The sequence below is a fragment of the Nycticebus coucang genome, chromosome 8, assembly GCF_027406575.1.
Source record: "Nycticebus coucang isolate mNycCou1 chromosome 8, mNycCou1.pri, whole genome shotgun sequence".
Taxonomy (NCBI): Eukaryota; Metazoa; Chordata; class Mammalia; order Primates; family Lorisidae; genus Nycticebus; species Nycticebus coucang.
In genome coordinates this window covers 25,903,535-25,927,645 of record NC_069787.1, presented here as the reverse complement: position 1 = coordinate 25,927,645, position 24,111 = coordinate 25,903,535, and positions in this window count along the sequence as shown.

Here is a 24,111-nt window from a genome sequence, read left to right as displayed (position 1 = left end):
GTGGCATGTCTGTTGCTGCCCTGAGTGACCTCATGCTGTCTCTCCGAGACTGGATCCAGGGGTCTTCCATCATCTGGCGGAGGGTGGGTCTCTTGCTGGGGTCGAGGGTTAGGATACTTTGGATAAAGGATTTTAATTTGGGGTTAATGAAAGCAGGTGTTCTATAGGTGCCTCTTAAGATCGCCGTTTGCAGTTCATCGAGGTCCCGTCCTTTAAATGGGAAGAGCCCAGATGCCATTGAATAGAGGATGACCCCAAGGCTCCAGATATCTGCCTCTGGTCCCTTGTAGTTCTGAAGGAAAACTTCCGGGGCCAAATACATGGGGGTCCCACATAAGTCTGTGAAGGTCTTACCTTCGCTGAAGGTTGCAGCACTGCCGAAGTCAGCCAGTTTGACGTTGTTTTGGGAATCTAGTAAAATGTTCTCAAGTTTAAGGTCCCTGTGCACGATGCCCTCTTGGTGAAGGTACTCCATGGCTTTCAGTAGCTGCCAGAATATGGCTCGGGCCTCCCCCTCCTCCATCTGACCAGATGTCATTACTCGGTCACACAGGTCACCACCACCCGCATGTTCCATTATGAGGTAGATATTTTCCTTACCCTCCCTGACCTCCAGCAGTTTGAGGATGTGGGGATGGTCCAGTCTCTGCATGATCTCAATCTCGGAAGACACAGACATGAGGCCAGCAATAAAGCGTTTGTTGAGAATCTTCACCGCCACCTCAATGCCAGTTCCACGGTGCCGGGCCAGCTTCACCTCAGCGAAGCTGCCCTGGCCAAGGGTCCTTAAGAACTCGTAGTCCTGGAGGACCTCCTTGTCCAGAGACACGGAGGACGCCCCAGGCTCCATGGGGAGCCTGACTACGCTACCACTACGCTATATAAGCTACAGTAAATAACTAATGAAGAACAACTATACTCACTATGCTAAAAACACTAACAAACTATACTAACTGGGGCACTAAATAGGCTAACACTAGTAATGAAAGCTAACTAGGATAAAAATAATATGAGACCTTACGCTAACAAAACAAACAACACTACGCTACGAATACTACGTACACTACGCTAAACTACTCACTGGGATAACTGCAAGCACTACGATCAAGGAAACACGCTATCTGAGGTCAAGTCCGCAGGTCACCGAAAGAAGCTTCCTGGGCTGTAACGACCAAAGACCCAGGCCCAGACAGGGGCTTATATAGGTTTCGGCCTCAATGGCTCTCTATGAGGTCAGAGGCAGGGGGAAAATGGACCAATCAGGGCTGGGGATAACACAGGGTGGGGTTTTTCCCCCTGATATGGGCGCAAAAGCATTTTCCTCTTGAAAGAGAAACAAGTGCTTCTTGTTTTCATGGGTTATAGAGATTGATATTTCATTTATTAGAAATTAAAACCTGTACAACGTTTCCATGGCCTTCTCACTTATAGTTTGAAAACCTACAATAACTTTAGGGGTTTAGAGACTTTATCGTGTCTATATGGGAGGTATTCAATTTCTATTTCTTTCAATTTGAATTAGTGTTGGAAGGATGCTACAAATAGCTGCCAGCATGATACTATACAGAAATATTCTGGGGTGTGTGATACACAATAAGGTCCCTAGTGAGCTGCTAGGAAGATGACTCTCATCACCATTTTCCCACATGATTGACATAGATTTGTCATCAAAAACCTTGGAGTCCGGATGTCAATGGGTTGAAATATTCAAAGTCATGGGGGGGGGGGTAGGGGGAAGGTCTGTCTACCAAGAGTCCAACATCCAAGAAACCGTGTTTCAAAAATGAAGAAATTAAGACATTTGTCAGCTATCCCAAAGGTGAGCACCAACAGCCCTGCCCTCCAATGGAAGGAGTCCTTCTGGCAGAAAAGAAAGGACACTTGACAGGAACTCAAAGCTTGATGAAGAAATAAAGATGTCTGGTAAAGGCAAATACATGGACAGCGATAAAGCCTAGTACTATTTGTGTCTTGTGCTTGATTTAAGACTATTATGAGTGGATGTTTTGGACACATGTAATCTGGAGACATCAATAACTGAAAGAGCAATTAGATAAGAGAAGGAAATAAAAGGTACTCGAATTGAAAAAGAAGGTGTAAAGTGTTCAGTTTGCAAATGACATGATCTCATATGTAGAAAACACTGAAGATTCCATAAAAGTACTGTAAAAACCAAAGTGAACTTAGGAAAGGTTCAGCTATATGGAATCTCAAGTGACCCCAAATCAAACAATCTTGAAAAGTACCAACTTGGAGGTCTTTTACTTCCTGTTTTCAAAACTCATTACAAGCTCCTGAATTCAAAACAGGGTGGTCCTGGCACGGGCAGACTTAGAGAGCAATGGAAGAAAACACTGAGCCCAGAAATCAACCTGCTCCTGGATGGTCAAATGATTTTACAAGGGTGCCATGTGCACCCCGTGGGGAAAGGACAGTCTCTTCAGCGAATGGTACTGGGATGACTGGACATCCACATACAGGAGACTGAAGATGGACCCTGACATGAAACCATACACAAGAGTTAACTCATAGTGAATTGAGGTCTTAAATGTTGAGGGCCATAACTATGAAACTCCCAGAAGAAACTATAGGAGGACAGCTTGAGGGCAATGGATTTGGCATTGATATTTTGCCTATACTACCCAAAGCACAGATTACATATTGACACTAGGTAAAAGGGACCTCATCAAAAGCTAAAAGCTGGACTGGGTGCAGAGGCTCACCCCTCTAATTCTGCCAGTCTGGGAGGCTGGCGTAGGTGGATTGCTTGAGCACAGGAGTTCAAGACCGGCCTACGTGAGAGAAAGACCCTGTCTCTAAAAGTAGCTGGGCACTGTGGCTCTTGCCTGTAGTCCCAGCTACTTGCGAACTGAGGGGAGAGGATCACTTGAGCCCAGGCGTTAGAGGCTGCTGTGAGCTATGGATGCCATGGCACTGTACCCAGGGTGACAAAGTGAGACTGTGTCTGAAAATGAAAAAGAAGAAAAATAATCTAAAATCCCTGAGTGTCAAAGGGTACAAGAGATCAAAGGCAACCTATGAAATGGGAGAAAATACCTGAACTTCATATATCTGATTAGGGGTTCACGTCTGGAATTTGTAGAGAATGCCTACACATTGACAACAATAACACAAATAACCCAATTAAACAACAGCCAAAGGACCTGAAGAGACATTTCTCCAGAGGTGATATGCAGATGCTCAACACGCTCATGAAAAGATGCTCAACAGCGCTCATCATCAGAGCACTGCAAAGCAAAAGCTCAAGGAAAACCCACTAACACTCCTTAGGATGGCACACCCATTTCATTCATTAGCTCAGAAATCCTCACCACATAACCCACAGTATGGTGGATCCTCGAAAAGTTAAACAGGATTTCATGTGAAAGCACAGTCTCAAAGTGGTATTAGTCCCCCCATGTTCCTAGCAGTGTTATTCACAATCGCTGACAGGTGGAGGCAACCCAAGTGTTCATTAAAGATGAGCAGACGAAACAAATGTGGTCCGTACACACAATGGAATGTTATTCAACCTTACCATGGAGGGAGATGCTGACACATGCTACCACTTGGATGTACCTCGGGGACACTGTGCTAAGCCAGTCTCAAATGTACAGATTGTGTAATTGCTCTTATATGAGGTGTCCAGAGGAGTCAATTTCGTGGACACAGGAAATAGAAAGTTGGTTGTGAGGGGAGGAGCGATGGGAATTCGGGAGTGGATGTTTATTTATCTACAGCATAAAGTGAATCGTGGTGTAGATAAATGGTGGTGACCGTTGCACCACAGTGTGAATGTACATCACACCATTGAACTGTACACTTAAAAGGTGTGATTTTATCAGAATCAAAATGAATGAGGTTTCAAAATGTAATCCAAATACTGATGGAAAACAGAGGCAGGGATGTAGGGCAACTGTTGGCAGCAGTTTTCATTGATGGAACCACTTTGAGAAAGTTATTTAGCAATAACAATATGTGTGTGCCCCATGGCCTAGGAGTCTCACTTTTCAGGACACACCCAAGAGAAACTCCTAAGGGTGCCCCCAGATGGGAAGGTGCCCAGATGGTCTTAGCAGCCCTGTGGATCAGAGCCGCGGACTGGAAGGAACGAAAATGTGCACGGTAGCGTGGGTGAGTCTACTGCCCTGTATCCACACGACGTCATAAAGTATGGACATGTGCATGGGGATGTGCAATGAGTGACAGAAGAGGAAGCTCGGGAACAAGATGCAGCTGAGGAAGCCAGATACGGGTGATTGTAGCTGCAGCATCAAGCAAAATTAGGCTTGTGCTGGTAGAAGTCAAGGTAGAGGTTTCCTTTGGGGGAGAGGCTTGCCATCAGATGTGTCCCCAGTGACTTTGGAGTGCTGAGAATCTGTGTCCTGATCTGGGTGCTGGGATACAGGGTGTGTTCAATCTGTGGCAAAAAAATATGTAAGTTGTAGATTCATGTGAAGTATACTTACATTAAACATTTGTAAGTGAAAATCATCAGGCTGCCTATCAAGCCTAGGATAGAAGAGAGACCCCCAGCCTGTCGTGCCTTGTTCATAAAGGACAAATTCAGGATGACCAGGTGGTTTGCCCCTGGGTGCAGGGAGGCTGCAACTGGGCTCTAAGCACTGCACTGCAGTGGCCTCAGGGTGAGAGCGAAGGCCCAGGGATCCAACATGTTCCTGGTGAGCTACAGCTCAACCATGGCCACCGTAGTGCCGGGATCACCATAGCTGCCTATCTGCCCCTAAGGTGAGCCGGGGCCCTCCCCCACGCACCCTGCCCACTCCTTTCCTGGTGTGAAGTATTCATTTGCTCTTCCATGCCTCCCTCTTCTGTGACTTTCTGGCTGACAGCAGGAAATGATGTAAAGGGGCAGAGTTGCCCCGCAGGGGACAATAGATGCTGACATCCGAGTGTTCACATAGGACGGACAGTGCTTGGCAGGCGAGGCAGGACGCTAACCTTCCAGGCTGTCTTTACCATGGCAGGAGTGTGGGCTTTAAAGGCTTTGAAATGTTCCCGACAGGGGTCAGGAGAGAGGGCCCCTCCTGGTCCACTGCAGTCCCCTTCAGAATCCTCACACAGTTCCAGAACTGGACAGTGGCCTTTGGTGTCTTAGATCCTGAGCCCTCTACAAACCCAGATCTGGGAGGATTCTGCCCCTTGCCTGATGTCTGTGAATCCCTCTTCCCATCTGAGGAGGGAGGTGGCCGTGGCGTGTGCAGTTTGGAGCACACGGGCTCCGCTCCACACCAGCCCTGAGGCTGCATCCGGGTCTGACACACAGTAGGTCTGTGCTGTGGCTCATTTAATTTCTCTGGGCCTCACAGCCCCCCTGGCCCCTAAAATGGGGCTGAGACCCCAACTACCTCATAGGCTGTGGTGAGGATTACTGAACTAACACATGCAGTGGGTGTAGAAAGGAGCCGGGGAGGTAGCGAGTGCTCAGTGAGGGTCAGTCAGTAGCACATGAGCACAGAGACCTGGGCCTCCTTCCAATGGTGGTTGTGGGAGATTCTCCCAAGGGCTGCCGCACAGCAGGCTGGTGAATGGCCTGGTTCTTCCTGTGCCTGAACCTTGCCTTGTCCACAAGAGGCCCAGAGGGCTGAGCTGGTGGGAGTTCCTGCTCCTGGGGAAGCCCCCAGACTCCCGGCTGGGCCAGGTAGCCTTCACATTTCCTGTCACGCAGTGCTGGTCCCCATGGTGTGTGACGTTTGTTTCTCCCTCTGTCCCATTAGAGACCAGCTCTGTGACCTTAGGACCTTTCATCTCTGCACCTGTATACATGGGCTCAGTGCCTCATACAACCAGAGACCAGCCAAGGGTGGTTTTGTTTAGGGTGAATGAGTGAGGCAATGCATCCAGCGTCACCCATCAGAAATGAAACCAAGGCCTCCTGATCCCCAGAGCAAACTCAGCAGCCCCTTGCAGGTGTCTGCTGTGAGCAGAGGCTCCTCCTGCCCAGCCATCCAGTTATGCAGCATGTGTTTGTGAGACCTCCCTGTCTCTGCTCTAGGCCAGGAGATGTCCCCGAGCTGAAAACACAAAACACTTTCCCCATGACCTGAGACTCAAGCAGAGACTGAGGTGGGGAGGGAGATAGGCCACAAATTTTGATAGAAATCTCCTGACAGGTGTCTTTGGCACCACCCCGCCACACCTTCAGAGAGATGGAGCTTTTCAGCAGGACCCTGGGTGGGGGGTGGGGGTCGCTTCAGGGCCCTTCCTGGCTGCTTGGCTGGAGCTACAAAGGCCAAGCTTGAGCTGTTGCTATCTGGGATGTAAGGGTCAGAAAAAGGTAGATGTGTCCCTTCCCATGGTGGCTTCCTAATTGGACAAATATAAGGACAAGTTAAGTCCATTTCCTGGGATCAAAACCCAAAATGACCAATAGAGAAGTTGATTTCTCTGTCACGCGTGATGTTTCAAACACGGATGGTTTGGCTGCTGCTTATTTGTAAGGGATCCAGACTTCTTTCTATGTCATCATGCTATCGCGTGGCTTACATTCTTTAGGAGAATCAGGGTCTAAAATGCTTGCTGAAGCTCCAGCTATCACATCTGCTTTCCACATAGTCTCAAAGGGAAAGAGCTCACCTTTCAGCTCACCTAGATTTGTGTTATTAGCTGCCAGGAGTTTAGAACAATTTCTCTCTACATCTCACTGCCCAGAAGTTTGCCCCTTATCCATACCTAGAGGCAAGAGAAGTTGGTGATGGATGTTTTCCCTGGGCAATTTAGTACCCTACAAAAGCGGGGGTTTTATCCTGAAGGAAGAGGGGAGTGTGGAAACTTGGAGGGCAGCTAACAGCCATTGCTGCCACCTGTATTGGCTGGTCCATGTGTCCGTTCCCTCTGCAGCCAGTCCTGACCACTGCTCATTGTGAGCTCACTGCCCTCCTTCAAGCCTGCACAGACATTTGTGAGGTCAGAACTAGAGGCTTAGGCAGGAAAGGGCTCCAGTGGCAGGGTGGGTAGCAGATGTGTGTAGAAAACACAGAAACCTTTGTCCCATGGTTTGGCCAAAGAAAACCCGACCATTTTGGGTTTTGTTCCCAGTAAGTTGACTTAACTCTGGGACTCGTGCTTCTTTGTTCCGAGGCACTTCCATGAACCCCCTACAACCAAAAGTTGAGTCTGGGCCCTCCCACTCATCTCTGCTCCGCATGGAACCTTGTTCGGGGCCTGTTAGCTCATGGCAGTTCACATGGTTTCAACAGATTCAGTTTTAAATTTTATTTCTTTTATTTCTGATTAATAGGAGGGTACCATTAAGTCATAATATTTGCATTTGTTAGGTAAAGTCCCTGTCGTAGTTGTGTCCTACACCCAGCAGGTGTGCCGTGTACCCTTACATTGTGCCCATTCACTGGGAACACACCAATCGGCCCCTTTCTCCCCTCTCTTCCCCCTAACTTGAGTTTTTCTCTTCTTTGGCCGTATATTAGCTCATTTACTGCTTCATATTAGTATCGAGTACATTGGATACTTGTTTGTCATTCTTGCCATGCTCTACTAAGAAGAATGTATTTCAACTCTATCCAGGTTAATACAAAAGATGTAAGTCCTCCATCTGTTTATAATCGCATACTATTCCATGATACACATATACCAGACTTCAGTGATGCATTCATGTGTTGATGAGCGTTTAGGTTGTTTCTGCATCTTGGCAATTGTAAATATGTCCTTATGATAATTTTTTTTGTTTTGTTTTGGATAGATGCCTAATAATGGGATTGCAGGATCAAATGAAAGGTCTTGTATGAGTTCTTTGTTTTTTTTTCCAATTATTTTTTATGACATCATAACTTTGTACATTGATGCATTTATGGGCTTCAGAATACTGCTTCGATATACAATGTGAAATGTTTGCACTGAACTGAGTAACACATCCATCTCAATTATATTCATTTCTTAATAGTTTTGAAATGTACCATTGCATCACGCACATTAGGTGAGGTCCCCCCACGTACCCTCCCTCCTTCCATATCCCCAGTCCACTCTCCTCTCACTCCTTTTCCCTTCTACTTTCTAAACTATAGTTATGTTTTGCCATGCGTATGAGTGTGTAGGTGGTTATATATTGATTTCATAGTAGTATTGAGTACCTTGGATACTTTTTTACCCATTCTTGAGATACTTTACTAAGAAGAATATGTTGGAGCTCCATCCAGGTAAACATAATAGATGTGACATCTGCATCCTTATGTATACTATGGCTGCATAGTATTCCATGGTGTACATATACCACAATTTGTTAATCCATTCATGGGTTCACGGGCACTTGGGCTGTTTCCATGTCTTGCCTATTATGAATTGGGCTGCATTAAACATTCTGGTGCAAATGTCTTTGTTGTAAAATAATTTTTTGATCATCTGAATATATACCTAGTAGAGGAATTGCAGGATCAAACGGTATGTGAACTTTTAGTTCCTTGAGTGTTCTCCAAACTTCTTTCCAAAAAGGTCGTATTAGCTTGCATTCCCACCAGCAGTGTAGAAGCGGTCCCTTCTCTCCACATCCATGCCAACATCTGTAGTTTTGGGATTTTTGTGATGTGGGCTCATCTTCCTGGGGTTAGATGATATCTCAAAGTGGTTTTGATTTGCATTTCTCTGAAGATTAAGGATGATGAGCATTTTTTTCATGTGCTTGTAGGCCATGCACGTGTCTTCATCAAGAAGTTTCTGTTCAAGTCTCTTGCCCACATAGAAATGGGGTTATTTATTCTTTTCTTACTGATGAGTTTGAGTTCTCTGTAGATTCTAGTTATCAGACCTTTGTTGGAAGCATAACCTGCAAAAATCTTCTCCCATTCTGAAGGTCGTCTGTTTGCTTTACTTACTGTGCTCTTGGGTGTGCAAAAGCTTTTGAGTTTGATCAGATCCCAGTCATGGATTTTTGGTGTTGCTTCAATTGCCTGGGGGGGGTCCTCCTCATAAAATATTCTCCCAGGCCAATTTCTTCAAGTGTTTTCCTGCACTCTCTTCTAGTATTTTTATATTTTCATGTCTTAAGTTTAAATCTTTTATCCAGTGAGAATCAATTTTTGTTAATGGCGAAAGGTGGGGGTCCATTTTCAGTCTTCTACAGGTCGCCAGCCAGTTTACCCAGCACCATTCCTTAAATAGGGAGTTTTTTCTCCCCTGAAAATTTTTGATAGGCTTGTCGAAGATCAAATGATGATAAGTACTTGGGTTCATCACTTGGTTCTCTATGCTATCGCAAAAATCTACCTCCCTGTTTTTGTGCCAGTGCCATGCTGTTTTGATCATTATAGATTTATAGGATAGCCTGGAGTCTGGTAATGTGATACCTCCTGATTTATTCTTATTTCTGAGTACTGTATTTGCTATTCAAGTTTTTTTTTCTGATTCCATATAAGAGGAAGTACTACATTTTCAAGTTCTTTAAAATATGACAATGGTGCTTTAATAGGGATTGTATTAAATCTGTAGTATGGATATTTTACCAATGTTGATTCTTCCCAGCCATGAGCATGGTATACTTATTTATTTTTGTTTGCTTGTTTTGGCCGGGGCTGGGTTTGAACCTGCACCTCTGGTATATGTGGCTGGCGCCCTACTCCTTTGAGCCACAGGCACCACTCCTAATTTTCCATTTGTTAACATCTTCAGCTATTTCTTTTCTCAGAGTTTCGTAATTCTCTTTATAGAGATCTTTCATGTCCTTTGTTAGGTAAATTCCAGATATTTCATCTTCTTTAGCACTACTATAAAAGGAGTAGAGTCCTTGACTATATGTTCAGCTTGACTATTTTGGCGTATATAAAAGCTACTGACTTGTAATTATTGATCTTGTATCCTGAGACGGTGCTGCATTCCTTGATCACTTCTAAGAGTTTTGAAGTTGAGTCCCTGGGATTTTCCAGGTATAGGATCATATCATCAGCGAAGAGTGAGAGTTTGATCTCCTCTGACCCTATTTGGATACCCTTGATTGCCTTCTCTTGCCTGATTGAGATGGTTAAGACTTCCATTACTATGTTGAATAGCAGTGGAGACAGTGGGAATCCTTGCCTCGTTCCTAATCTGAGTGGAAATGTTTTCAATTTTACACCATTCAATATGATATTGGTGAAGGGTTTGCTGTAGACGGCCTCTATCAGTTTAAGAAATGTCCTCTCTATGCCTGTTTTCTTAAGTGTTCTGATAATGAAAGGATGCTGGATATTTTCAAAAGCTTTTTCTGCATCTATTGAGAGAATCATATGGTCTCTGTTTTTTATTTTATTGATGTGATATATTATATTTATAGATTTGTTTATGTTGAACCAACCCTGTAACCCTGGAATAAAACCAAGTTGATCATGGTGCAAATTTTTTTTCATGTGTTGTTGAATTCTGTTTGCTCAGATTTTATTGAATATTTTTGTATGGATATTCATTAATGATATTGGTCTATAATTTTCTGTCTTGGTTAGATTCTTTCCTGGTTTTGGGATCAGGGTGATATTTCTTCACAGAATGTGTTGGAAAGTATTCCTTCTTTTTTCTATGCTTTGGAAAATGTTGTATAATACTGGTACTAGTTCCTCTTGAAAGGTTTAATAGAATTTGGATGTGAAGCCACCTGGTCCTGGACTTATCTTTTCTGGGGAGATTTGATATTGTTGATGTTATTTCAGTGATTGATATAGGTCTATTCAAGATTTATAATTCTTTCTGGTTGAGTCTAGGAAGGTGGTGTGCTTCCAGGTATTGGTTCATTTCCTTTATAGTTCCATATTTTTGGGAATAGAGTTTTTTGTAGTAATCATTGAGGACTTTGAGATTCGTTAATCTTTTCGAAAAAACCCAGCTTTCATTTTGTTGATCTTCTGAATGATTCTTTTGTTTTTAATTTCATTTAATTATGACCTAATTTTGGTTATTTCTTTTCATCTGCTGGGTTAGGGGTTGGAATGTTCTCCCTTTGCCAGTTGTTTGAGATGATCCATTAAGTTGTTGGCTTCCTATCTTTCTGTTTTCTTGATGAAAGTTTCCAATGCTATAAATTTTCCTCTAAGGACTGCCTTACAGTATCTCACAGGTTTGGATAATTTGTGTCTTCATTGTCATTTTGTTCCAAAAATTTGGTGATTTCCATCTTAATGTCATTTTTGACCCAGCTATCAAATAATCAGCTTAAGATTATTTAGTTTTCATGACTTAGTTTGAGTGTGAAGATTCCTGTTGCTGTTGAGTTCAACTTTTATTCCATGGTGGTCCAAGAAGATACAAGGACTAATTTCTATTCTTTTAAATTTGTTGAAGTTAGAATTGTGTCCTAGATATGATCTATTTTGGATGACAATCCATGGGCTGCTTAGAAGAATTTATATTCGGTTTTATTAGAATGAAATGTTCTGTAGTGGTCTGTTAAGTCCATTTGTTGTAGGGTCAGGTTTAAGTCTAGTATTTCTTTGTTTAGTTTCTTCTTGGAGGATCTATCCAAAACTGTCAAAGGAGTGTTAAAATCTCTGACTATCATAGTACAGGAAGGTATCAAGTTGCTCATATTCCTTAGGGCCTGCTTTATAAATTGAGGAGCATTCCTTTTTTTTTTTTTTTTGTAGAGACAGAGTTTTTCACTTTAACACCCACAGTTTTTCACTTAACAACCACTGTAAGCTGTGGTGTCACACGGCTTACAGCAACCTCCAACTCCTAGGCTTAGGCAATTCCCTTGCCTCAACCTCCCAAGTAGCTGGGACTACAGGCGCCTGCCACAATGCCTGGCTAATTTTTTGTTGCAGTTTAGCTGGAGCTGGGTTTTAACCCGTCATCCTTGGTATATGGGGCCAGCACCCTGCCCACTGAGCCATAGGCACCACCTGGTAAAGTGCATAAATGTTGATTATTAAAATCTCTTCACGTTGGGTGTTTCCCTTGACAAATATGTAATGACCACCCTTATCTTTATCTTTGTTAGTTTAAAGCCAGTTGTATCTGCAAATAAAATTTCAATCCCTGCTTTTTCCTGATTTCCATTTGCCTGTATTATAGATGTCCATCCCTTCACCCTGAGTCTATTTTTATCCTTTAAGGTAAGATGAGATCCTTGTATGCAGCAGATATCTGGTCTGAGTTTATGTATCCAGTCAGCCAACCTATGCCTCTTTAGAGGACAATTTAAACCATTCACATTAATTGAGGGAATTGATAAGCCTGGTAGTGTGTTAAGCATCATGTTTTTTTAATGTCCAGTGGACACTTTTAATCCTTTCACCGCTGTGGAAGTTGGGTTCTGTTGAGAAATTCCCAAGTGATTTTATTTTGATGGTAGAGCATTGTGCTGGTCATTGGTCATTGTAGAGGATAAGTCTGAGAATATTCTAGAAAGCTGGTTTAGTTATGGCAGATTTTTTCAACATGTGTATGTAATTAAAGTATTTGATTTCTCCATCACAAATGAAACTCAGTTAGCTGGATACAGGATCCTAGGCTGAAAGTTGTTTTGTTTTAGGAGATTGAAGGTTGATGACCATCCTCTTCTGGCTCTAAACATTTTGGCTGTAGAGATCTGCAGTCATTCTGATTATTTCTTCCTTTGTAGATGAGAAATATCACCTACAAAGGAAGAAATAGCTTTGTAGCTTTTCTTATATCTGGCTGCTTGCAGAATTTCTCCTTTATCTTAACTTCAGTAAAGTTAGTCATAATGTATCTAGAAGATGCTTTATTTGGATTGAGTCTTGCTGGGGTTCTGAATTTCTGTATCTCTTGCAATGCCTGGGAAATTCTCCTCCATAATCTCTTGGCGTAAAGCATCTGTACCTTTAGGACCATCCTCTTCTCCTTCAGAAATTCCTATAAGATAAATTTTTCATCTTTTGGAGTGATCCCACAACTCTCTCAGGAAATGATCAGTTTTTGCTCTCCATTTGTCTGCCTCTTTGAGCATTTGGGAACATTCCAAAGCTTTGTCTTCAATTTCAGAGATCCTTTCTTCTGCCTGGTCAACTTTGTTACTGAGGAATTCTACCATATTTTGAAGCTCCTCGAATAACTTTCTCAATTCCTTGAGCTCTGCTATCTCTTTTCTCATTGTGTCCATATCTTTGGTGACCTGGTCTTTCAATTCATTAATTTCTTGAGACAACTTTAGAACTACTCTTTGGATTTCAATTTCTAACTTTTCTTCCATTCTTTTCATCTTATTTGCCATCCATATTCTAAATTTGATTTCTGACATTTCAGCCATTTGTCTATGCATGGCATCTTCAGTTGTATCTCCTTTGTCACTCCTCAGGGGGTTGATCTACTCTGGTTATTCATGTTTCCAGAGTTCTTCCATTGGTTCCGCACCATGTTTATTTTCCACCATTTGATTATTAGAGCTGGTAGGATGAGACTGAATTGGGTTCAATCAGCCCCCGCTAGTCTTTGTAATTGTGGCTTATCTCCTGCAATCTTACAAAGGCCCCTTTCAGAGTTTTGGCCAGAGACTCTGAGGACCTACTTGGTGAGACCGTGTAAGCTAGCTCTGTTTTGATATCAGATACCTCAACCTAAGGTATTAGGTTTCAATCTCAGCTGTGGAGAGATACAGATAACTGCAGTGCCCCGCCCTCACTCTTCTTTTCTGCTACAGAACTTCAAAGATCAACCTCAGAGTGTCCCTGGGTTGGACAGCCCCAGACATGAGTTCCAATCAAATTATCTCAGACAGTACAAACCCTGCCCAACAGACAGAGATCCAAGGGTCTCAAATGGCGCAATTGGAGCCAGGGGTCCACGCCCCCACCCACCAGACTCAGTTCACTGATGTCTGCTTCTCTGCTTACTAGCCCAGTTGAAGCCAGGGACCACACTCCCACCCATTGGTCACAGTCCACACCCAGCTAGCCTCTGCTTGCCAGCCCAGTTGGAATCAGAGGAACACACCCTATCAACCAGTCTCAGTCCACACCTGGCAAGCCTCTGCCACTGGCCTAGTTGGAGTCAGAGGACCACGCTCCCACTGACAGGTCTCAGTCCACACTCAGAGTCTTGCCTACTCTGTTGGAGTCACAGGACCATGCCCTAACCTCAGGTCTCAGTCCACACCCAGGAGCTTCTACTCACCAGCCCCCTGGGGCCCAGGACCTGCCCTGCCTGCCGAACTCAGTCCATACCAGGCACTCTCTCACTTTGGGGCACCATCACAGCCAGGGGTTCTGTCCCTACTCCTACCAGACACAGCCCAATCTGAGGGTCAACACCACCACTGCCCTGGCAAAGTCATAACCAGGGGACTGCTCCTCCTCCCACCGAGTGCCTCTTTCTTCTCATGCCCTCTTCCTCAGTAGTCATGGATTCCATCCTGATGTTCAGTGATCCATAATATGCCCAGATCTCTTAGGGAAAGATCAAACACTCTGAGCTGTTCAGGGAGCAGAACTTCAGACCACTATGTGAGGGAGGAAGGGTGGACTGGGAGTTTGGAATTGTGGAGGAAAATATTTGCTCTATTTTATGCCTGGCAGGGTGGGGTCTAGGATCATAAGTGGGACCTCCCTAGAGAAAGAGACCCAGTGGTTAGCATCTCTCTCCAGTGAGGTAAAATGAGAGATGGGGCCGCCAGTTTGTGGGAGGGGTCTCCCATCCTCTAGTCCATAGGCTTTGTACCTGAAATTTGTTTTCTTGAATGCGCTTCCTTGGAGTCACAGCTTGTGGAACTTCTTTCTTGACTCAGTTCCCACCTTTGGCTTCATGGAGTCTAATTCTGTCCAGTTTTTCTCCCTCTAGTCAGGAGCCTATGCGAGGATTGCTACTAGTCGGCCATCTTCCCAGAATCTGTATGTTAATTTTTTATCCTGTAGCTTTCTGAATTTATTAGTTCTAAAAGATTTTATTTTATTTATTTATTTTTATTAAATCATAGCTGTGTACATTGATGCAATCATGGGGTACAATGAAGTTTTTCTTTTTTTAAGGAAGCACCGCAATTTATTAGTTCAAAACTTGGTTTGCATTGGCCAGTCACAGTCATTATATCACGCAAATAAACACAGGAGGAGTGACACCTCACACCAGCTATCTCTCCTAGGGACATGTATACATGGAGGCAGGGTCAGTTTGTTGAGCAAGCATGAGGCTGGAACCATGATTACTCCCAGACCATTTTGAACAAGGAGAATTGAGGACTGGTTGGCCTCAGAGATAAGTAGAATTTGACCACTGTCCTGGCAGGAAGAGAGATCAGTCTGTCCTCAAAGAGACCCCAGTCACTAGCTGGGCTCAGCGGTCCTCACTCTGAAGAAGGAATCACCAAGATCAGATGACATCTGGCCCAGGAATAGGTGGAAATCCTAGGCTGGGACATGGAAAGAGAAACCAAGGCCAAGGTAAAACATAAGGACATCTCCCTTCTTCCCTCTGGCTTCCTTTTGCCCACACCAAGATCTTAGAATTGAGCGATGTCCTCAACCTTTCTTTTCTTTGACCAGAGAGACCCTTAAGACTGCAGGGATTTTTCTCTAAGCTTAAAAATAAGTTGCATTTTACTTTCCAAAAGCAATTCTTGGATCTTGGTCAGAAAGAAGTCAACAGGGTCAAATCGAATCAAATATCATACCAATGTTCTCACATCAGTGCAGGCAGTCCCTGAGTTACAAACATCCAACTGAAGTATGGCTCACACTTACAAATGGGGGCTAACACAGGTAAGAGGTAAACATACCTATCCCAACTTGCATACAAATTCAACTTATAAACAAATCCACAGAACCAATCTCATTTGTAACCCAGGGACTGCCTGTAATGTGAGAGTGATTTGGAATGTTTTGCTATGCAGCAATAGCTAACAGATAATAGCTGTTTGCTAATCCTTTGAATTGGGGTGATTTACCTAAAAATCTAAAACATTTTTTTATGGAGTCTTTCGAGTTTTCTGTATTCATGTATAAGATCATGTCATCTGCAGAAAGGACAATTTTAGTTCTTCCTTTCTGACTTGGATGGTTTTGCTTTTTCTTGACTTGTTACTTTTTTGAGATAGGATCTCATTCTGTTGTCTGGGTAAGAATGCAGTGATGTCATCATAGCTCGCTTCAACTGCAAATTCTTGGACTTAAGCAGTCCTCCTCCCTCAGCCTCCCAAGTAGCTGGGACTACAGGTATATGCTCCAATGCCAATAACCAAAAATTAGGATAATATTCCCTAATTTTTGTAGAGACAGAGTCTTACTATGTTGCTCAGACTGGTCTTGAACTCCTAGCCTCAAGCGATCCTCTTGCCTCTACTTCTCAAAGTGCTGAGATTACAGATATAAGCCACCACACTCAGTCTCATTATTGTTTTTGATTGCCAAGTGACCCAGCTGTGGCCACCTTCATACCACCTTCTATGTCATTTTGACACAGATTATTAATCATGGAAAGCTTCCTTGCTTTCTGACAGAACTAACTATCTCAAGCTCACCCTCTATCTTCTCTGCTCCAGCCCTAGAACCAGCCATTTCTTACAGGTCCTTTAAGCAGGGAATATATTGAAGAACAATCCAGGTACTAGGATGTTTGTTATTACTGCAAGGACGTTGCTTGCAGGCTATTCCATTTATAGACATGTCATTCTTAGCCTTCTACTTTTACTCTTTGTTCTTGAATTAGCTCACAGCAGTCCCACTCTAGGTGCAACCTTCTCCTGTGTTTGATTTGGCCATTGAGGGGTTCTGCAGTTTGAGGAACATTTCAGAATTCTGCCTTCCTTCCTGTTGCACTATGGTTGATTTCACACCAGTTCTGCAACCTTTGGGTTTGAGGTTTTCTAAGGACTCTCAATCTCTGAGTTTTGCTGACAATGTTGATGTTGTCCCTGAGTTTTCTCTTTTCTTAGTCATGATGTTTTACCTGGTTTTCAGAAACTGCAATAGGTTGATTAAAAACTGAGCTGCTGCTTTCTCTGCCTTTAAGGAAAATGCAGGAGCCACCTCAGATTTTTGACAATGAAGCCAAAGACCTGGAAAGAGAAGTTTGCTTTATTGATATTGCCTGTGATGAAATTCCAGAGAGCTACTACAAAGAATCTGAGTCCACAGGCACGAGAACTTAAAGAGCAAGAGGAAGTGAAAGGAAAATTAGGGCAAGGAAACAGGTAAAAGAAATCACTCATGAGGAAGAATCAGCAGAAAACTCCAGGCAACATGAAGAACCAGTCCAGAACAACCCCGCCAAGGGACCATGAGGTAGCTACTGCAGAGGATTCCACCTATACAGAAATGTTAGGAATGACAGAAAGGGAATTTAGAATACACATGTTGAAAACAATGAAAGAAATGATGGAAACAATGAAGGAAACTGCCAATAAAGTGGAAATTAACCAAAAGGAAATTAAAAAACAGAATCAAATAAGAGATGAACGATATGAAGAATATTAAAAGGATATAGCAGAGCTGAAGGAAATGGAACAGTCAATCAGGGAACTTAAAGATGCAATGGATAGTATCAGCAACAGGTTAGACCATGCAGAAGAAAGAATTTCAGAGGTAGAAGACAAAGTTTTTGAGATAACTCAGATAGTAAAAGAGGCAGAAAAGAAGAGAGAGAAAGCAGAACGTTCACTGTCAGAATTATGGGACTTTATGAAGCGTTCCAACATACGAGTTATAGGAATTCCAGAAGGGGAAGAAGAATGCCCCAGAGGAATGGAAGCCATACTAGAGAATATTATAAAAGAAAATTTCCTGGATAGAGATAAGATGGCGGACTGAAGCCAGCTTTCAACAGAGGCTCCCGTCCAGAAGGAGAGTTAAGGGACAGGAATTTAGTAGGTGTCCTGGTGGACTTGAGCCTCACCAAAAGAGAAGGTTGAAGAACGTACATCAACACCGCTGAGGCAAGCTGTGATCACAAGGATGCAAACAAAAGGTACAAAATCCACCACCAGGCGGACGGGAGTCCCCCTCCCCCATGAGACCGGCTCAAGAGCCCCACAATTGAACAAGCGGGCAGAAATTAAAGGTCCTCCCACTACACTCCAGGGAGAGACCTTCTAAAAACTGGACCTACCTCCCCTACTGGGGTGCCGTGGCGTTCTCCTGCCGGACATAGGGCTGAATAAAACTTTGGGAATCCTTTGCTGGCAACCCTGAATCCCCGGCGCTCCCCTCCCGCCCACTGAGGTCTGGAGGCCTGTCCCCCAGGAATTTGGATCCTTGGGTGATTTCTCAAGGGGAGTGGACAGTCCCCAAGTTGCGACTGGTCAGCATTGACTCTGAGGCGCGTGAGTGAGGAGAGGGCACCGGGCTGAAGGGGAGTCACGCCTCGGCGGCACTTCCCTGCGGTGCAGTGCACCAACCCTCCCCGGGCAACATTACGGGGCACAAGACTGAATAAGACTCTAGCTTCCCCGCTGAGAGCTGAGAGCCCCTACTCTCACTCGGGGTCTGAGGGCCTATCCCCCCGGAGTTCGGCTCCTTGGGTGATTTCTCGAGGGGAGTGCACAGTGCCTGAGCTGCGTCAGGTCAGCGCTGACTCTGGGACACGTGAGCGAGGAGAGGGCACTCTGCTGAGGGGAAATCAAGCCTTGGCGGCACTTCCCTGTGGTGCAGTGCAGGAGCCCTCCCCAGACCATTGCGTAAAACTGAATGAAACTCTAGCTTCCCCCCCCCACTCCCAATCGGGGTCTGGGGGCCCAGCCCCCAACAGTTCTGATTCTTGGGGGATCTCTTGAGGGGTGTGGACCCAGCATAAACTGCGGCCGCTCAGTGCTGACTCTGGGGTGCGGGACAGAGGAGAAAAGGGTCGCCTGAGTGCCCACACCAGAGCAGCAGTTCCCTGGAGGTAGATCAACAGCCGTTTTTTCTTTAACGGCACAACGCTCACTTCTGGATATTCTGAGGCCACACCCCCTGTCTCCCTGGGCAACCAGAGGAGGCCACCGGTGAGCTGAGCGGGGGATTTCCTGACATGGCTCACAAACCCGGGAAACTTCCAGGGCGGGCCGACCAGAGAGGTGTTCGAACGCAAATCTCCAGCAGCAAAGACGTTTGAACTCAAAACAGCCCGTCTTCTGTAGGCGATTTCGACAGGAACAGAGACAGAACCCCGCAAAGTTGTCTGTTCTGTTCTGTTCTGTTCTGTTAGCAGCATCCATCAGGGACGGGGCTAAGCCTGAGTGAACACCTCCTTCCCATCACCTGCATCAAACACTCAAAGATGTCAGGCCCCATCTCCTCCTGCTAGATAGCGGCAGTCTGCGGGGGCCTGGCAGACTTCCTTGTGATTCAGGCAGGTGCAAACCCCTGGAGTGTCTGTTCACTGCAGGCAACTGGGTTAGCCATCTGCAGAGATACCAGTGACTGGGTCCGACGGAGGGGCAAAGTGGGGAAGGAGACGTCAACCTTCCTAGACTGCTCTGTTTGCTGGGTGGCTCCTCCTGACTCCATGCTGCACTGGGGTGAGCCGTGTCAGAGGAGTCACCAGGCCCCTGTGATCCAGTTCCCAGAGACCTCTTGAACTCTCCCACCCGAGACAAGTGCCGATTGAGACAGCAGATTTGGACCTTTTGAACTGGGCTAATAGACTGAGGACTTTTCAGGCGGTGCCCTGGGTGTGCGATTGTAGGAAGGTTTGATTCTCCTTTTCCAACTGGGGCCAGAGGTGGGCAGGCAGGGTGACTTAATTGCTGATTTTTCCACACAGCTGAGACTTCAAGCCAGAGTAGAAGTTGCAATAGGATCGAACAGAAACCAGCTGAAAGCAAGACAGAACCACTTTACTCCACCACACCAGACAGGGCCCCAGTTTCTCAGGCCACACCACTGTACGGGCCCTCGATAAAACTCCAGGGGAAAAACCAAAGGGAGTAAAATAACCATGGGGCGGAATCAGTGGAAAAACTCTGGTAACATGAATAACCAGAATAGATCAACCCCCCCAAGAAAAGATACGGCAGATATGATTGAAGATCCCATTCATAAACAACTGGCTGAAATGTCAGAAATCGAATTCAGAATTTGGATTGCAGACAAGATTAATAAAATGGAATTAGGAATTCGAGGAGGAATTCAAAAATTGTCTCAAGAATTTAACGAATTTAAAGACAAAACCACCAAAGACTTAGACACATTGAAGCAAGAGCTTACAGCCCTCAAAGATATGAAAAATACAGTAGAATCCCTCAGTAACAGAATGGAGCAAGCAGAAGAAAGGATTTCTGACATTGAAGATAAAGTCTTCAAACGCTCCCAATCTCTCAAAGAGGAAGAGAAATGGAGAGCAAAAACGGATCACTCACTCAGAGAACTCTCAGATAATTCGAAAAAAAGCAACATAAGGATTATAGGAATTTCTGAGAAGGATGAAGTCGCCTCCAAGGGCACAGAGGCCCTTCTGCATGAAATTATGAAAGAAAATTTTCCAGACATGCCTAGAGAATCTGAAATTCAGATAGCAGACAGTTTCAGAACCCCAGCACGATTCAACCCCAATAAGTCATCCCCCAGACATATCATAATTAGCTTCACTAAAGTTAACATGAAAGAGAAGATTCTCAAAGCACCCCGGCGAAAGAAAACTATAACGTACAAAGGTAAGAATATTAGAATAACTGCAGATCTCTCTGCTGAAACTTTTCAAGCCAGAAGAGGCTGGTCATCAACTTTTAATCTCCTAAAGCAAAAAAACTTTCAACCCAGGATCTTGTATCCAGCTAAACTGAGTTTCATCTATGATGGAGAAATTAAATACTTCAATGACATTCATATGTTGAAAAAATTTGCCATAAGTAAACCAGCTCTTCAGGATATTCTCAGACCTATCCTCCACAATGACCAACCCAATCCTATACCACAAAAGTAAACTCACTCAGAAACTTCGGATCAAACTCCAACTTCCACACTGGCGAAAGGATTAAAAATGTCCACTGGACCTTTGAAAAACTCGATACCCAAAATTCCACCAGACTTATCAATACTCTCCATCAATGTGAATGGCTTAAACTGTCCTCTAAAGAGGCATAGGTTAGCTGACTGGATACAAAAACTCAAGCCAGATATTTGTTGCATACAAGAGTCACATCTCAACTTAAAAGACAAATACAGACTCAGGGTGAAAGGATGGTCATCCACATTTCAGGCAAATGGTAATCAGAAAAAAGCAGGTGTTGCAATTTTATTTGCAGATACAGTAGGCTTTAAACCATCAAAAGTAAGGAAGGACAAGAATGGTCACTTCATATTTGTTAAGGGTAATACTCAATATGATGAGATCTCAATTATTAATATCTATGCACCCAACCAGAATGCACCTCAATTTATAAGAGAAACTCTAACAGACATGAGCAACTTGATTTCCTCCAGCTCCATAATCGTCGGAGATTTCAACACTCCCTTGGCAGTGCTGGATCGATCCTCCAGAAAGAAGCTGAGCAAAGAAATCTTAGATTTAAACCTAACCATCCAATATTTAGATTTAGCAGACATCTACAGAACATTTCATCCCAACAAAACTGAATACACATACTTCTCATCAGCCCACGGAACTTACTCCAAAATTGACCACATTTTAGGTCACAAGTCTAACCTCAGTAAATTTAAAGGAATAGAAATTATTCCATGCATCTTCTCGGACCATCATGGAATAAAACTTGAATTGAGTAACAACAGGAATCTGCATACCCATACAAAAACATGGAAGTTAAATAACCTCATGCTGAATGATAGCTGGGTCAGAGATGAGATTAAGAAAGAAATCGCCAATTTTTTGGAACAAAACGACAATGAAGACACAAACTATCAGAACCTCTGGGACACTGCAAAGGCAGTTCTAAGAGGGAAATTTATAGCACTGCAAGCCTTCCTCAAGAGAACGGAAAGAGAGGAAGTTAACAACTTAATGGGACATCTCACACAACTGGAAAAGGAAGAACATTCCAAACCCAAACCCAGTAGAAGAAAAGAAATAACCAAAATTAGAGCAGAATTAAATGAAATTGAAAACAAAAGAATAATACAACAGATCAATAAATCAAAAAGCTGGTTTTTTGAAAAGGTCAATAAAATAGATAAACCTCTGGCCAACCTAATCAGGAAAAAAAGAGTAAAATCTCTAATATCATCAATCAGAAACAACAAAGACAAAATAACCACAGACTCATCAGAAATCCAAAAAATCCTTAATGAATATTACAAGAAACTTTATTCTCAGAAATATGAAAATCTGAAGGAAATAGACCGATACTTGGAAGCGCGCCACCTTCCAAGACTTAACCAGAATCAAGTGGAAATGTTGAATAGACCCATATCAAGTTCAGAAATAGCATCAACTATACAAAACTTCCCTAAAAAGAAAAGCCCGGGACCAGATGGTTTCACGTCAGAATTCTACCAAACCTTTAAAGAGGAATTAGTACCTATATTACTCAACCTGTTCCAAAATGTAGAAAAAGAAGGAAGACTACCCAACACGTTCTATGAAGCAAACATCACCCTGATCCCCAAACCAGGAAAAGACCCAACAAGAAAAGAAAATTATAGACCAATATCACTAATGAATATAGATGCAAAAATATTCAACAAGATCCTAACAAACAGAATCCAGCAACGCATCAAACAAATTATACATCATGACCAAGTTGGTTTTATCCCAGGGTCTCAAGGCTGGTTCAATATACGTAAATCTATAAATGTAATTCAGCACATAAACAAATTAAAAAACAAAGACCATATGATTCTCTCAATTGATGCAGAAAAAGCTTTTGATAATATCCAGCATCCCTTCATGATCAGAACACTCAAGAAAATTGGTCTAGAAGGGACTTTTCTTAAACTGATAGAGGCTATCTACAGCAAACCAACAGCCAATATCATATTGAATGGAGTTAAATTGGAATCATTTCCACTCAGATCAGGAACCAGACAAGGCTGCCCATTGTCTCCATTGCTTTTCAACATTGTAATGGAAGTTTTAGCCACCGCAATTAGGGAAGAAAAGGCGATCAAGGGTATCCATATAGGGTCAGAAGAGATCAAACTCTCGCTCTTCGCAGATGATATGATTGTGTATCTGGAAAACACTAAGGACTCTACTACAAAACTCCTAGAAGTGATCAAGGAATACAGCAGCGTCTCAGGTTACAAAATCAACATTCATAAATCGGTAGCCTTTATATACACCAACAACAGTCAAATTGAAAAAGCAGTTAAGGACTCTATCCCATTCACAGTAGTGCCAAAGAAGATGAAATATTTGGGAATTTACCTAACAAAAGACGTGAAAGATCTCTATAAAGAGAACTACGAAACTCTAAGAAAAGAAATAGCTGAAAATGTTAACAAATGGAAAAACATACCATGCTCATGGCTGGGAAGAATCAACATTATCAAAATGTCCATACTACCCAAAGCAATATATAATTTCAACGCACTCCCTATTAAAGCTCCACTGTCATATTTTAAAGATCTTGAAAAAACATTACTTCGTTTTATATGGAATCAGAAAAAACCTCAAATAGCCAAGACATTACTCAGAAATAAAAACAAAACAGGAGGAATCACACTACCAGACCTCAGACTTTACTACAAATCGATAGTGATCAAAACAGCATGGTATTGGCACAAAAACAGAGAAGTAGATATCTGGAACAGAATAGAGAACCAAGAGACGAATCCAGCTACTTACCACTATTTGATTTTTGACAAGCCAATTAAAAACATTCAGTGGGGAAAAGATTCCCTATTTAGCAAATGGTGCTGGGTGAACTGGCTGGCAACCTGCAGAAGACTGAAATTGGACCCACACCTTTCACCATTAACTAAGATAGACTCTCATTGGATTAAAGATTTAAACTTAAAACATGAAACTATAAAAATACTAGAAGAGAATGCAGGGAAAACCCTTGAAGAAATTGGTCTGGGTGAGTATTTCATGAGGAGAACCCTCCGGGCAATTGAAGCAGCTTCAAAAATACATTACTGGAACTTGATCAAACTAAAAAGCTTCTGCACAGCTAAGAACACAGTAAGCAGAGCAAGCAGACAGCCCTCAGAATGGGAGAAGATATTTGCAGGGTATATCTCTGACAAAGGTTTAATAACCAGAATCCACAGAGAACTCAAACGCATCAGCAAGAAAAAAAAAAGGGATCCCATCGCAGGCTGGGCAAGGAATTTGAAGAGAAACTTC